Below are 13,340 nucleotides of genomic sequence, written 5' to 3'. Positions count from 1 at the left end.
TCTTAGATCTTGGCGATATTGGCAATGTGTCTCTAGGAGGTCTCCTCAAATACACAGATAAGCCACTGTCCGGGCCGTGATGAGATCCGATCATGTGTCCGTGAACCTTTAAAATAATTTGCATAAGTTTATGCAGCTCATTCTTGTGGTATGCCGCAACCAGAAATCCTTCTTTCGGTTTTTATACCCTCCACCATAAGATGGGGGGTATACTAATTTCGACATTCTGTTTGTAACTACTCGAAATATTCGTCTGAGACCCCATATAGTATATATATTCTTGATCGTCGCGACATTTTATGTCGATCTAGCCATGTCCGTCCGTCTGTCCGTCCGTCTGTCCGTCCGTCCGTCGGTCTGTCTGTCGAAAGCACGCTAACTTCCGAAGGAGTAAAGCTAGCCGCTTGAAATTTTGCACAAGTACTTCTTATTAGTGTAGGTCGGTTGGTATTGTAAATGGGCAATATCGGTCCATGTTTTGATATAGCTGCCATATAAACCGATCTTGGGTCTTGACTTCTTGAGCCTCTAGAGTGCGCAATTCTTATCCGATTGGAATGAAATTTTGCACGACGTGTTTTGCTATGATATCCAACAACTGTGCCAAGCATAGTTTAAATCGGTCCATAACCTGATATAGCTGCCATATAAACCGATCATGGGTCTTGACTTCTTGAGCCTCTAGTGTGCGCAATTCTTATCCGATTGAAATGAAATTTTTGCACGAAGTATTTCGTTATGATATCCAACAATTGTGCCAAGTATGGTTCAAATCGGTCCATAACCTGATATAGCTGCCATATAAACCGATCTTGAGTCTTGACTTCTTGAGCCTCTAGGGGGCGCAATTCTTATACGATTGGAATGGAATTTTTGCACGAAGTATTTCGTTATGATATCCAACAACTGTGTCAAGTATGGTTGAAATCGGTCCATAACCTGATATACCTGTCATATAAACAGATCTGGGGATTTGACTTCTTGAGCTTCTAGAGGGCGCAATTCCTATCCGATTTGGCTGAAATTTTGCATGACGTATTGTATTTTTACTTTCAACAACTATGTCAAATAAGGTTCAAATCGGTTCATAACCTGATATAGCTGCCATATAAACCGATCTGGGATCTTGACTTCTTGGCCCCTAGAGGTCGCAATTATTATCCGATATGCCTGAAATTTTGTACGATGGATCCTCTCATGACCATCAACAAACGTGTTTATTATGGTCTGAATCGGTCTATAGCCCGATACAGATCCCATATAAATCGTTCTCTCTATTTTACTTCGTTAGCGCCAATGGGCGCAATTCTTATACGAATTGGCTGAAATTTTACACAGGTCTCCAACATTTAATTTAATTGTGGTCCGAACCGGATCATATCTTGATATCGTTTTAATAGCAGAGCAACTCTTTTCTTATATCCTTTTTTGCCTAAGAAGAGATGCCGGGAAAAGAACTCGACAAATGCGATCCATGGTGGAGGGTATATAAGATTCGGCCCGGCCGAACTTAGCACGCTTTTACTTGTTTTTTTATTATAAGACCTATAGTTTCCTTTTTGGTTATAAAACCTTTAATGACCGTTTCACCAGTCGCTTGTTAAGAGTAGTAATCTTTAGCCAAATCAGTTCAGTTGTAGTGAAGACTTGGTGCGGCCTTCTCCGGTGAAATTTTTCAATGAATTTGCAATACTGTAACATTGACTGGCCAATAAATCATAAACAACCTGATGAATGTCGAGTACAAAACCACCAACCATGGGTAATTCAGAGACAACATAATTTTGTTAAACAGACACACAAACATAAATATCTGCCTGCATCTGTTAATTATTTAATTTGCGTTGTGCACTCATACAGCGTTACACTTGTATGCTATTGGGCATAAATTGTTGTTCTTTAAAACTTTTCTTTTGCACATAAAGTTTCAAAACTTCAGTAGAGAAGCTCTGCCTGCACGAACCTGTCAATATATGATTAAAGTTACAAGTAAGGAAGTCCCGAAAGTACTACCTACAATTCGATTAATAAGAATTGCCTGAACTTCATAATTGCTGCGTTATGTTTTCCTGTTTCCTGTTTATTTTTTTGTTATAGTTTTAATGCAAATGAGTGGAGTGGAAGTAGTTTCTTTCGTGCATCCATTTGCCTATTGCTATGCTAACATATGAAAATTCCTAATCGGTCGGGCAAAACATTTTTCCAAGCTTAGCAATAATACGCAACTTCCAGGGATGCCAACTAAGTGCTTTTCGCACTAGATTTAGTGCTTTTTATGTCAACCTACCATGTGAGGCAACCACTGCTGTTATGCGACTTAAGGCGATGGGAGAATGAATTGAGGATGGGAGCGGTATAATCAAGGCGACGATAGGAAACTTGGAAGGAATGGAAGAGGTTTCCGATCGGATCCCTGAGACGACACTTGAGGTCGAGTGCAAAGCACTGCTGCCAGTGGCACAGTCTTGGACTGACGGAACTCTAGTATTGCCATCTGGGCAAAGCTAGGGGACAGAGTGGGCCTGAGGGTCTACATTGAGAACACAGGGACTGAGATCGGTTTAGACCAAAATACGGTCATGCATGCAGAAATCCGGGCGATCACGGAATGCCTGAGGTGATGTGGTACTAACGCGAGGACGTCAAGTGTGAACATATTTACGGACAGTAAAATGGTCATAAAGGCAATAACGACCAGAATGGTAAGGAGTGTAAGAAGGGGATTAGCGCCTTCTCTGAGGATGGTACAATCCGCATCGTTTGGGTGCCGGGCCATAACGGAGTAAGGGGGAATGAAAGGGCAGACGATTTGGCAGTGAAGGCCAGAGAACTGCTGTCGTTAAACGCTGTTAACCCGAAGCCTTTCGGGTCGGCACAGTCCGACCTAAGGGCGTGGGCGACAACGCGCTTGTAACACTGTGGAACAGGAAAACAGTCGGTAGGACGGCGAAAGTCCTATGGGGTGATCCGGATCGTGAGAGTACTAGGCTATTAGGATGTAAGAAGGAGGTCAGCATAGATTTTGGTTTCATAACGGGACACATAGGACTATGAGCTCACTTATGCAAAATCGGCGCGGTAGGTGATGGCATGTGGGGAAGATGATGCGACGATGGAGCATTTCCTATGTCATTGCCCGGCTTACGCGGCTAACAGACACCGGTACTTAGGTGGGGACACGAAACCAGACTTGAACCAACTTAGGGGAGTGGTATGGAGAATACTTAAGGAATTTTTAAGTAGCACGAAATTAGTTAGGGTTGTTTATCATTTTTGTAAACTTGAGGTTCTTGCTTTCGCTTTTTGTCACGGATAGCATTAACTAGCCTATTTCATTTAACATCTACCATATTCAACTTTAAATGATTGTATCTGATGACATATATGCTGAAATATGTGTTAACAAATTAATATTTACTTGTATCGATCATTGTTATTATGTTACTAGGCAATGAATTTATGTATTTGTATATTCAAGAAATTATTTTTAAAAATGTACTTCCATAAAAAAAATTTCAAACAAATAGGTTATGAGTGCAGAAATTGAAAAAAAGAAAATTTAAAAAGAAGTAAATACTAAGATGGAGTTTGCAAAAACCTGAAGTCATTATGAGGTGAATCTCGATGGCCTATTTGGAAGCGAAAAGTCGAGGATCTTCTAGATTTCTACGAGGGAGTTTTCGATGTAATTGAACAGAGAATTACAAATCTCGGACCCGTGCAACAAGGAACAGCAGAAGTTTAAGTGAGGGAATACAAAAACTGTTGTGATATCTATCGAAAAGTTGTGAGATATATCGAAAAAGTTACGCCAAAAGTCTGATCAGAAGCCCAATTTTCATGAAGGGAATGGATAAAAAATCTGTTCCATTATGAAGCAATCAAAAGATCAAATGTTAATAGAGCTATTTTCTTTTGAATGGATAGCAGAAAAGGATAGTTTGACATATATGTATATCAAAGGTAAAGAGTAAGTAAGTGGAATGATATTAATTGTGGTTTGTTGAAAAAAGAAAAAAAGGAGCTTTCAGAGCTGCTTGAGATTTTCAAGATTTTTCACAAGTTGGATGATGTTAACAAGAGATGAAGACAAGTCTTTTTATTTTAATTGACCATTACTGTCTATTCCTGTAGCCGAACGTAGAATAGATGCCCAAGTGCCTCTATCTTTTGCGCTTAGCTCCAATTTGTGACACCCACTCTCGAGATGTCGCTCTCCACGTGGTCTCTTCATTGGAGTTTTGGTCCTTCGCTTTTGCGTTTTCTTTAACGGTCGCCTTCAAAAACTTCTCTGCTGGAGCTTCTTCATCCATTTTGACAACATGACCTAGCCAACGCAAACAAACGTTGTATTTTGATGCGTTTATTTATGCTATCGTCGTCATACAGCTCGTGGTTCAAACGTTGCCTTTATTCTCCATTAACGCAAACTGGTGCATATATTTTATGAGGATTTTTCTCTCAAACACTCTAAGTGCTCATCTGCTTTCGGAAGTACCCATGCTTCGGATCCGTATAACAGCACGGGTAATATCAGTGTCTTGTATAGTGTAATTTTTGTCTGTCGAGAGGAGGCTTTGCTCCTCATCAGCTTTCTCAGTCCAAAATAGCATCTGTTAGCCCATATTATCCTTCGTTTCAATTCAAAAGTGGTGTCACTTCTTTCGGTTATGTTTGTGCCGAGGTAAATAAAGTTGCTGACTATCTTAAAGTTGTACCTCCCAATTTTCACCATTTTCTTTAGCTGATCGAGCTTACAGGGCTTTGTTGAGGTTAATATCGTCCACTTTGTGTTGTCTCCATTTACTACCAAACCCTAATTCGTTGGTTCTCTTTCGATACTTTCAAAGGCTGCGATTGCTTCTTCCGGTGACCGGATGTCGATGTCGTCGGCATAAGCAAATAGCATGTTTTCCCTTGTGAGAAGTGTGCCATGCTTATCCAAGCAGGATATTAAAGAGATGGCACGATAGAGTGTCTGCCTATCTGAAATGTCGTTTGGTATTGAACGGCTTGGAGAGGTTCTTTACCATTTCAATTGGAGAGCGTGTCTCGGCAAGTGTCAACCTGCAAAATCGTGTCAGTTTTGCAGGGATACCAAACTCAGTCAGGGCTTAAAATACCTCTAAAATCACACTGATAGGGCCAAATTATTTCGTTGATTTTAAACTTTAATCTTTCACACAGTACGCTCGAGAGTATCTTGTACGCGATGGGGAGGAGACTTATTCCCCTGTAATTGGCACATACCATCTTGTCGCATTTCTTGTATACGGCTCATAGTGTACTGTGGTTTCAACCATCGGGTATGCGTTCTTCCAGCCAGATGGTGCAGACGAGATGATGCATACACCCAGAGAAAAGTTGATACCAAACGTGCTCATTTCAGTACCATACGGTATTGATGGTAAAGCATCGCCCAAATTACACTAGGCGGTATTGGCAACGTATCGTCAATTTTCTATCAGTGTACGCATTATCAGCTTGTAGCCTCCGGTCTTAAACAGTCAGCCGGCATCCTATCGCCTCCTTATTAGCAGCCGGGTTACTGCTACTTGGACCTTGTTTTGACTAGGTGGTACCATCATCAGCGATTGATTCTTTGCTATACAAATGGTAACCATTATCGCATACCAGCAGCTGGAAAAGCATTATTTCCATATCCTCAGCACCCTCGCTATATCATTTACCAGATTTCCTTCTTTATCTCTGCAGGAGGACTGTACTAAAGCGATCGGTTAGATTTTTAAATCTTTGGCAGAATTTTCGAACTTCATTCTGGCTCTTGAACATCTCGATTCGTTCACACTCAGGAGACGTTTCTCCTCCTTCCTTTTTCCCCGATACCTCTCCTTCATCTGGCGCGTTGCTACTGGCTGTAAGGTTGCGTTCTTGGCTTCAGTAGCTTTTTGTAACTCTTGGTCGTCCCATGGGTTCCTTGGGGGAGGATTTAGGTACCCAAGTACGGATGTAGCGGCTCTTTCCATGGAGTGGCGATAGTTTACCATTGCACTGCTATACTATCAGGACAGGGAGTGCTTTCTTGAAGCAATTCGGTCAGCCGAGTGGAGTGTGCCATTGCCACCTTTGTGTTCGCAGTTTTCCGACGTGCAGCTTCCGAGCAGTATCAGATCGTACTTTTCTCAACATACTAAGACGTGTGTGAACCTTTGCTGCAACAAGTTAACTATCCGAAACGATGTTCGCCCCTTGGATCGATCGTACAACTAACACGCTGTTTGAATTGCTTCCATCTATCACAACGTTATCCATTTGGTTTTGATCTGGTGACAGCCATGTGACCGTGTGAATCCTTTGATACTTGAATCTAGTGCTGCTAATTAATATGTTCTTTGCCGCGGCGAAGTCTATTGGCCTCAATCCATTATCGAACGTTTCTTCGATAAAAAACAAAATTGTTTGCTAAAACAAGTTTTTGTCGGCTAAAAATTGGGAAGCAGACATTAATGCTGTAGTAGCAAACATAAGCTACATCAGCAAACAAAATTTGCGGTTTTAAGGACAAAAATCGGTATTCGGTTTTTTTTGAAATTTTTTTGGAAGAGATGATATTAATTTGTGGAATATAACTGTAAAGAAGCTACCTGATATATCCATTGGTATACATTTTGAAATATGGCTGAGCTCGCTCGCATTTTTATACCCATTTCATATATTAATTTTGTCATTCCGTTTGCAACACTTCGTAATATCCGTATATATTCTTGATCGTCGCAAAAATCTAATCTAAATCCGTCTGTCTGTTGAAATCACGATACAGACTTTAAAAATACAGATATTGAGCTAAAACTTTCACAGATTAATTTTTCGCCGAACTCTGGATACCCTCCACCTCGGGTATATATGCAAACCACCTTTCGTCTTAATAGCAGCTATATGGAAACATGGTCCGATTTGCACCAAATTCGACATGGACATTGATACTGGTCTAATAAGTACAAGCCGTTTTTCAATTTTGTAGAACAAAATATTGGTTTTTTTTTGGTAGCTATATACAAATATGGACCGCCCTGAACCATATACGGCACGGATGTCGAAAAGCCTAACATAAGCCACTGTGTCAATTTTCAGCGAAATCGAATTACAGATGCACCTTTTAGGGGGCCAAGACTTTAAATCAAGAGATCGGTCTATATGGCAGCTATGTCCAAATCTGGGCCGATCTGGGCCAAATTGAAGAGGGATATCGAAGGCCCTAACACAACTCACTGTCCCAAATTTCGGGAAATCAAACAATAAATGCGCCTTATATGGGCGTAGAACCTTAAATGGAGAGATTGGTCTATATGGCAGCTATCGTGATTTCGACAGACGGACAGTTGCTGGAAGTGACAGAAAACAATATATTTAAAATTTCTGTCAAATCGGACGTAATCGGTTTTTACGGGAGCTATATCAGTTTATAAACCGATATGGACCGTACTAGGCACAGTGGTTGGTAAACATAACAGAACATTACGTGCAACATTTCAGCCAAATCGGACAAAAATTGCGGCTTGTTAGGGCTCAAGAATTAAAATCGAGAGATTGGTTTATATGGGAGCTATATCTAAATTTGAACCCATATGGCCCATTTGCAATCCCCAATGACCTATTTTAATGTTAAGTGTCAGTGCAAAATTTCAAAGGGCCAGCTTTACGCGCTCGACCGCTATCGTGATTATGACAGATGGACAGACATGGCTAGATCGACTCAAAATGTCAAAATGATCAAGAATGTATATACTTTATGGGGTCCTAGATCAACATTTCGAGGTGTTGCAAACGGAATGACTAGATTAGTGTACCCCCATCCCAAGGTGGTGCGTATAAAATAAAAACGCTTGCAAATTATTGAATTTTATTTATATCAAGTTACGAACCGATTTGAACCATACTTGGCTAAGAAGTTAGGACAAAACACTTCATGCAAATTTTCAATCAGGTTATGATAACTGTGCTATACTTGGCACAGTTGTTAATGGTCCAGCAAAACTTCAGCCAAATCGGATAATAATTGCGCCCTCTAGATACTCAAGAAGTGAAGAGTCCAGATAATCAGGTTGTGGACTGATTTAAACCATACTTGTCACAGTTTTGGGAAGTCATTTTTCATCGATATGTGCAAAAAAACGGGAGACGCCCTTGTACAAAATTTCAACCAAATCGGATAAGAATTGCGCCCTCTAGAGGCTTAAGAAGTATAATCAGGAGAGTGGTTTATATGGGAGCTATAACAGGTTATGAACTGATTTGGACCATTTTGGCACTGTTGTTGCGAGTCGAAAACAAAACACTACACCAAAATTCAGCCAGATCTGATAATGGCAACCTCTAGAGGCTTAAGAAGTCAATATTAAAGATCGGTTTACATGACAACTATATGAGGCTATAGACCGATTTGGGTCATACTTGGCAAAGTTGTTAGAAGTAAAACAAAACACCTCATGCATTCAGCCTAATCGTATAAGATGCGCCCCTAATGGCTCAAGAAATCACCTATATCATAACATGGACCGATGTGGCTCATTTACTATCCCAACCGACGTACATTAATAAGAGGTATTTGTGCAAAATTTCAAGCGCCTAGCTTTACTCCCTTAAAAGTTAGCGTGCTTTCAACAGACATGTCGGACATGGAAAGATCGACTTAAAATGTCATGACGATCAAAAATATGTGTATTTTGTGGGGTCTTAGACTAATAGTGTTTCAAACGGAGTGACGATATTAGTATACCCCCATTCTATGGTGGAGGGTATAACAACTAAAAACCTGCCAAGTTCGGTCGAGCTGTGTCTTGGGGACCCACCACCATGGATTCCGCTAAAAGTGTTCCTTCACTAATTCAGTTAGTATTTGAATAATTATTTTGAAACCACCAAATCGAGAGTTGAAGGCAACTTTTATGGCCTCAAGAAATCATATCGAGGTATCGATATTCAAGGAGGCCTATATCAGTATAAAAACAGATTCAGACCATATTTGGCACAGATGCTGGAAGTCGTTGTGCCAAATTTCAGTCAAATCAGGTGAAAATTGAGGCTTCTAGGAGCTCAAGAAATTAAGTCCGTTGATCGATTTATTTGGGGGCTATATCAGTATTTAGACCGGCGCAGAAGTCTTTGGGCCAAATTTCAGCCAAATCAGGTTAAAATTGGGACTCAAGAAGTCAAATCCGGGGGTCGGTTAATATGGAGGCTATATCAGTATATGGACCTACTCGGATCATACTTGGCACAGATATTGGAAGTCGAAACAGAGGTCTTTGTGCCAAATTTCAGCCAAATCGGTTGAAAATTTAGACCTCTTAGGGCGCAAATCTTCGCCCGATAAAAAGTATACGTTCGAACGCTATCGTGGTGTCGACAGACGGGCAAACGGACATAGTTATATCGAATGAGAAAGTGATTCGAAGCCGGTCGGTATACTCATCAATGGATCTAGCTCTTCTCCTTCTTATCGCTGCAGAAAATTACAAAAATGTATAATACCCTGTACCGCAGTGGTGGTGTAGGGTATATGAACAAACCTAAATAGATAAATTTATTACATCCATACATTGAGCCATATTCTGAGAAGTTGTTATGGAATGACTAGTGGCATTTTCATTGGTTATCAAAATGCCGTCTTTTAGGTCTTCTATAATGCAAGATGCGAGAAGTTGAGTGTGTATGTGTATGAGCTCTCTTGAAATGGTGTGAAGTTAAAGTTAAAGTGATTTGAGCCAAAACATGAACCAGGAATGGGTGAAATTGAAACAAAAAATTTAAATCAATAAATCTCTCGCAATTTTGGGAACAGAATCAATCAAATTTGGTTAAAATATTTAAAGGGAGCATTTCGGTGGTGACGCGATTTCTGGTTGGAACTTTTTTCAAAAACTTGGCATTGATGGAAAGCTAAGGGAAAGAGCAATTCCCTCGTATAATCCGATTTTTTGTAGCTTAAACTAAACTTTGATTCTTATTTGAACCGTTGAGTGGAGCGCATGTTTTGTTATTTCACTCCGCAAGAATTTACCTGTAAGTCGTAATAGGTGATTATTTTTAGAAGAAAAATTTAAGTCTCTCAAGAATTGCTGCAATCCATTAGGCGGTTGATGATCTGAGTCTGTTTCCAGTGGAGCGGCAGATTTAGAGCCCGGGAGTAGGCTAAGAATGGAATCCAAAGACCCAACAGCTGCGATTGCAGTATCAGGCAGTAGCATGTTGTCCGCTACTGAACCCTCGGCTGCTCCAGGCTCCACTAGCCGATAGACGACTGGTCAGCAGGGTCTTTTGACGAAGACACCTGGTTCGAGTCAGTAAGGACAAGACCGAAACTATCCTTTTTTCGCATGCCTACAATTTGCATAGGCTATCGTCCTTCCCCGACAAACCAACACGCTCTCTAAGAGGTTGGAATAATAGAAGACGCATCGCTCTCAGGTTTATTGAGAGGCTTGGTGCGAATGATCCTAAGACTCTCACTAATAGGAAGAGAAACTCCCTAAATTATGCTCGGGAGTTTGCTGCACAGGTTACCCCAAAGACTACACGTCTAGATTCGGAAACAGCAGTCACCTGGAGGGCATCCCCTGCCTAAAAGAACTAGGGCGAACAACAATAAGATGGGTCTAAGAACCTTTGCTAATGTCGGTAGGGACAGTTTGGTGATGGCAGTTGTCGAAAAGGGAGAAGAACAGGGCTGCATTCCTAGGAATAATTGGAGTGGGATAGTCAATGGATTGTCATCAGTATACTCCGATGTCCTTGCGGAATTTCCTGGGTCTCCTCCAGTTTGTGACGATGCAGTCTGGTATCGGGGTCGATACAGACAAATGGCCTTCGGGATCAACAAGAGGCCACCATAGCGCAGAGGTTAGCATGTCCGCCTATGACGCTGAACGCCTGGGTTCGAATCCTGGCGAGACCATCAGAAAAAATTTTCAGCGGTGTCTTTCCCCTCCTAATGCTGGCAACATTTGTGAGGTACTATGCCATGTAAAACTTCTCTCCAAAGAGGTGTCGCACTGCAGCACGTCGTTCGGACTCGACTATTAAAAGGAGAAACCTTATCATTGAGCTTAAACTTGAATCGAAATCCACTCATTGATATTTGAATGTTTGCCCCTGTTCCTTAGTGGAATGTTCATGGGCAAAATTTGCAATTTGCAAACTAATCAAGGGTATAGGGAATGGGAGGCACAGAGCCTGTTTTCTTGCAAAGAGTAGTCTAAATGTTTTCCTTTCAAGCACTGAAGATTTAGTAGTAGCCCGCCTTTAAATAAACAAGTCTCATTACTGGCTGGATTCCCTATATATGACACTCGATTCAGAGATGCTGCCTTCAAACCTTAAATCGCTGGTTGAAGCCGCTTCTGTAGGGAAGAAGAGCCTCAGCCAGATTTGTGGAAGTTTGGATGTCAACGAAAGGGGTGAGCTGCTTATTGAATATTTTATAAGTTGCAATCTGGCGATTTGTAATAAAGGGGATAAAGCGACCTTTATTACCAGGAACAGGCGGTAGGTTCAAGATATTACCCTTGTATCGGAAGATATAAGCGCAAGAATATGCGACTGGGATGTGTTGGATGACCACAGCTTCTCTGATCATCGTTACATTAGTTTTAGCCTTGGAGAAAATACTGGAGTAGTGGTCCCACGGCTAAATAGACAAAAGGCGGATTGGGATAACTTTCGGCACAAATTCTGCACGTCTATCCTTCTAGACCAGAAAATGAAGCGGAAACTAGAGAGAATATAGACATAGTGGTCAAGCGGATCACGAAGGCCCTGAATGACATGCTTGTGTCAGATGTCCTAGTGCCAAATCAAGCGGCAAACAGGGACCGCCATGGTGGACCCCAGAGCTGGTTGGTCTAAGGAAGGACTCCAGAACTCTTCAACAGAGCCAAAGCCACAAGAGCACCACACGATTGGGGCATCTATAAGGCTGAGCTGAGAAAATATATGGGCGAGAACAAATCCTGGGTTGACTTCTACAGCTCCGTGGAGAATATTTCTGAGGCCTCTAGACTAAGGAAGATTCTGTCCTCGAGACCTATTAGGGTCCAGCCTAATACGGTCTTGTGAGGAAACGCTAGAACTACTTGTTGATACACATTTCCCAGAAAATTCTCCAACGGACAACGTGGCGCCAGAAGGGGTTGTCACTAGTATGCATTCTTCGGAAGTTATTAGGGAAATTGTGTCTTAGCCGAAAATCCTTTGGGCGATAAGAAGTTTCGACACCTTTAAGTCGCCAGGCCCTGATGATGTTGTATTACAAGCTGTGTCTGATAGACTGGTTCCCTGACTTAGCGAGATATACTCTGCTTGTATCAGGATGTCATATATACCTATAGATGGAGGGACACGAAGGTCATTTTGATTCTGAAAGCAGGAAAACCCTACCACACGAAGGCGAAAGATTTTCGTCCTATTAGTCTGTCATCCTTTATGCTGAAGACTCTTGAGAGATTGATAGAATCATATCTTAGAGCAAAGATCCATGGAGACCGCTATCGCGGCAGCGGCATGCATATAGTAAAGGCAAGTTCACTGAGACTGCCCTTTACGACCTAGTCGTCTACATAGAGGGTTCTCTCGCTTTCAAAGAATATACAGTGGAAGCTTTTCTTGATATTGAAGGTGCTTTCAATAGTGTAAAACTGACGTCAATAATGAAGGAGTTGCAGTTTCTAGGCATCAACTAAGAAAGTTTATTAATAACTTACTTACTGAAAGATGCATAACGACAGGCGTGGGATCTGTGGATCTAAACAGATGGGTCAGCAGAGGAACACCTCAAGGAGGTGTACTGTCTCCTCTACTTTGGAATATAGCCGTTAACAATATATTATTGTCTCTGGAGGAAAAAGGCAAAAGGTAAAAGTGGTCGCGTATGCTGATGACGTGGCAATTGCGGTTAGGGGAAAGTTTCCCAGCACTCTAAGAGATATACTTCAGGAAGCTCAACGTGCAACAGCAAAGTGGGCTACCGAAAGTTGTATAAATCCGTGCAAGACAGAAGTAGTTCCTTTTAGCAGGAAATACAAGCTTCCTACCGGAAATTAAACTTCAAACAAACATTTTGGAAAGGACAAGAACGCCAACACTTGCCCTATACACCTGCAAGGGAGCCATTGGCAAAAGTTTACGGTTTAGACCGCGTTTCATCCATTGGGTATATACTGCAGTTGTCAGACCTATTATACTATATGGTGTGGTGGTCTGGTGGACGGCGCTTCAAAAGTCCACACATCAAATGATAAAAAAAACAGTTTTTTCGATTTATTAAAAAATTTTGCAACAAAATAGTTTTTATTCATAAAAAAGTCACAAGGTACAGTGCTTAG

The 13,340-nt window shown here is 41.3% G+C and overlaps 1 long non-coding RNA gene across 2 annotated transcripts in view; it reads left to right on the top strand.

Moving 5' to 3' along the window:
* The first annotated feature begins 3,533 nt into the window (after nt 1–3,533).
* Nucleotides 3,534–13,340, top strand: part of LOC131997640 (uncharacterized) — a 125,868-nt gene continuing 116,061 nt past the window's right edge. For both annotated transcript variants that reach the window (XR_009398358.1, XR_009398341.1), the window contains exon 1: nt 3,534–3,963. This is a non-coding gene — a long non-coding RNA (uncharacterized LOC131997640). The remainder of the gene's footprint in view (nt 3,964–13,340) is intronic.

The sequence above is a fragment of the Stomoxys calcitrans genome, chromosome 1 (genome assembly GCF_963082655.1).
Source record: "Stomoxys calcitrans chromosome 1, idStoCalc2.1, whole genome shotgun sequence".
NCBI classification, from domain to species: Eukaryota; Metazoa; Arthropoda; class Insecta; order Diptera; family Muscidae; genus Stomoxys; species Stomoxys calcitrans.
The sequence above is the reverse complement of the archived record's forward strand: the minus strand, read 5'-3'. Positions and strand labels throughout refer to the sequence as shown.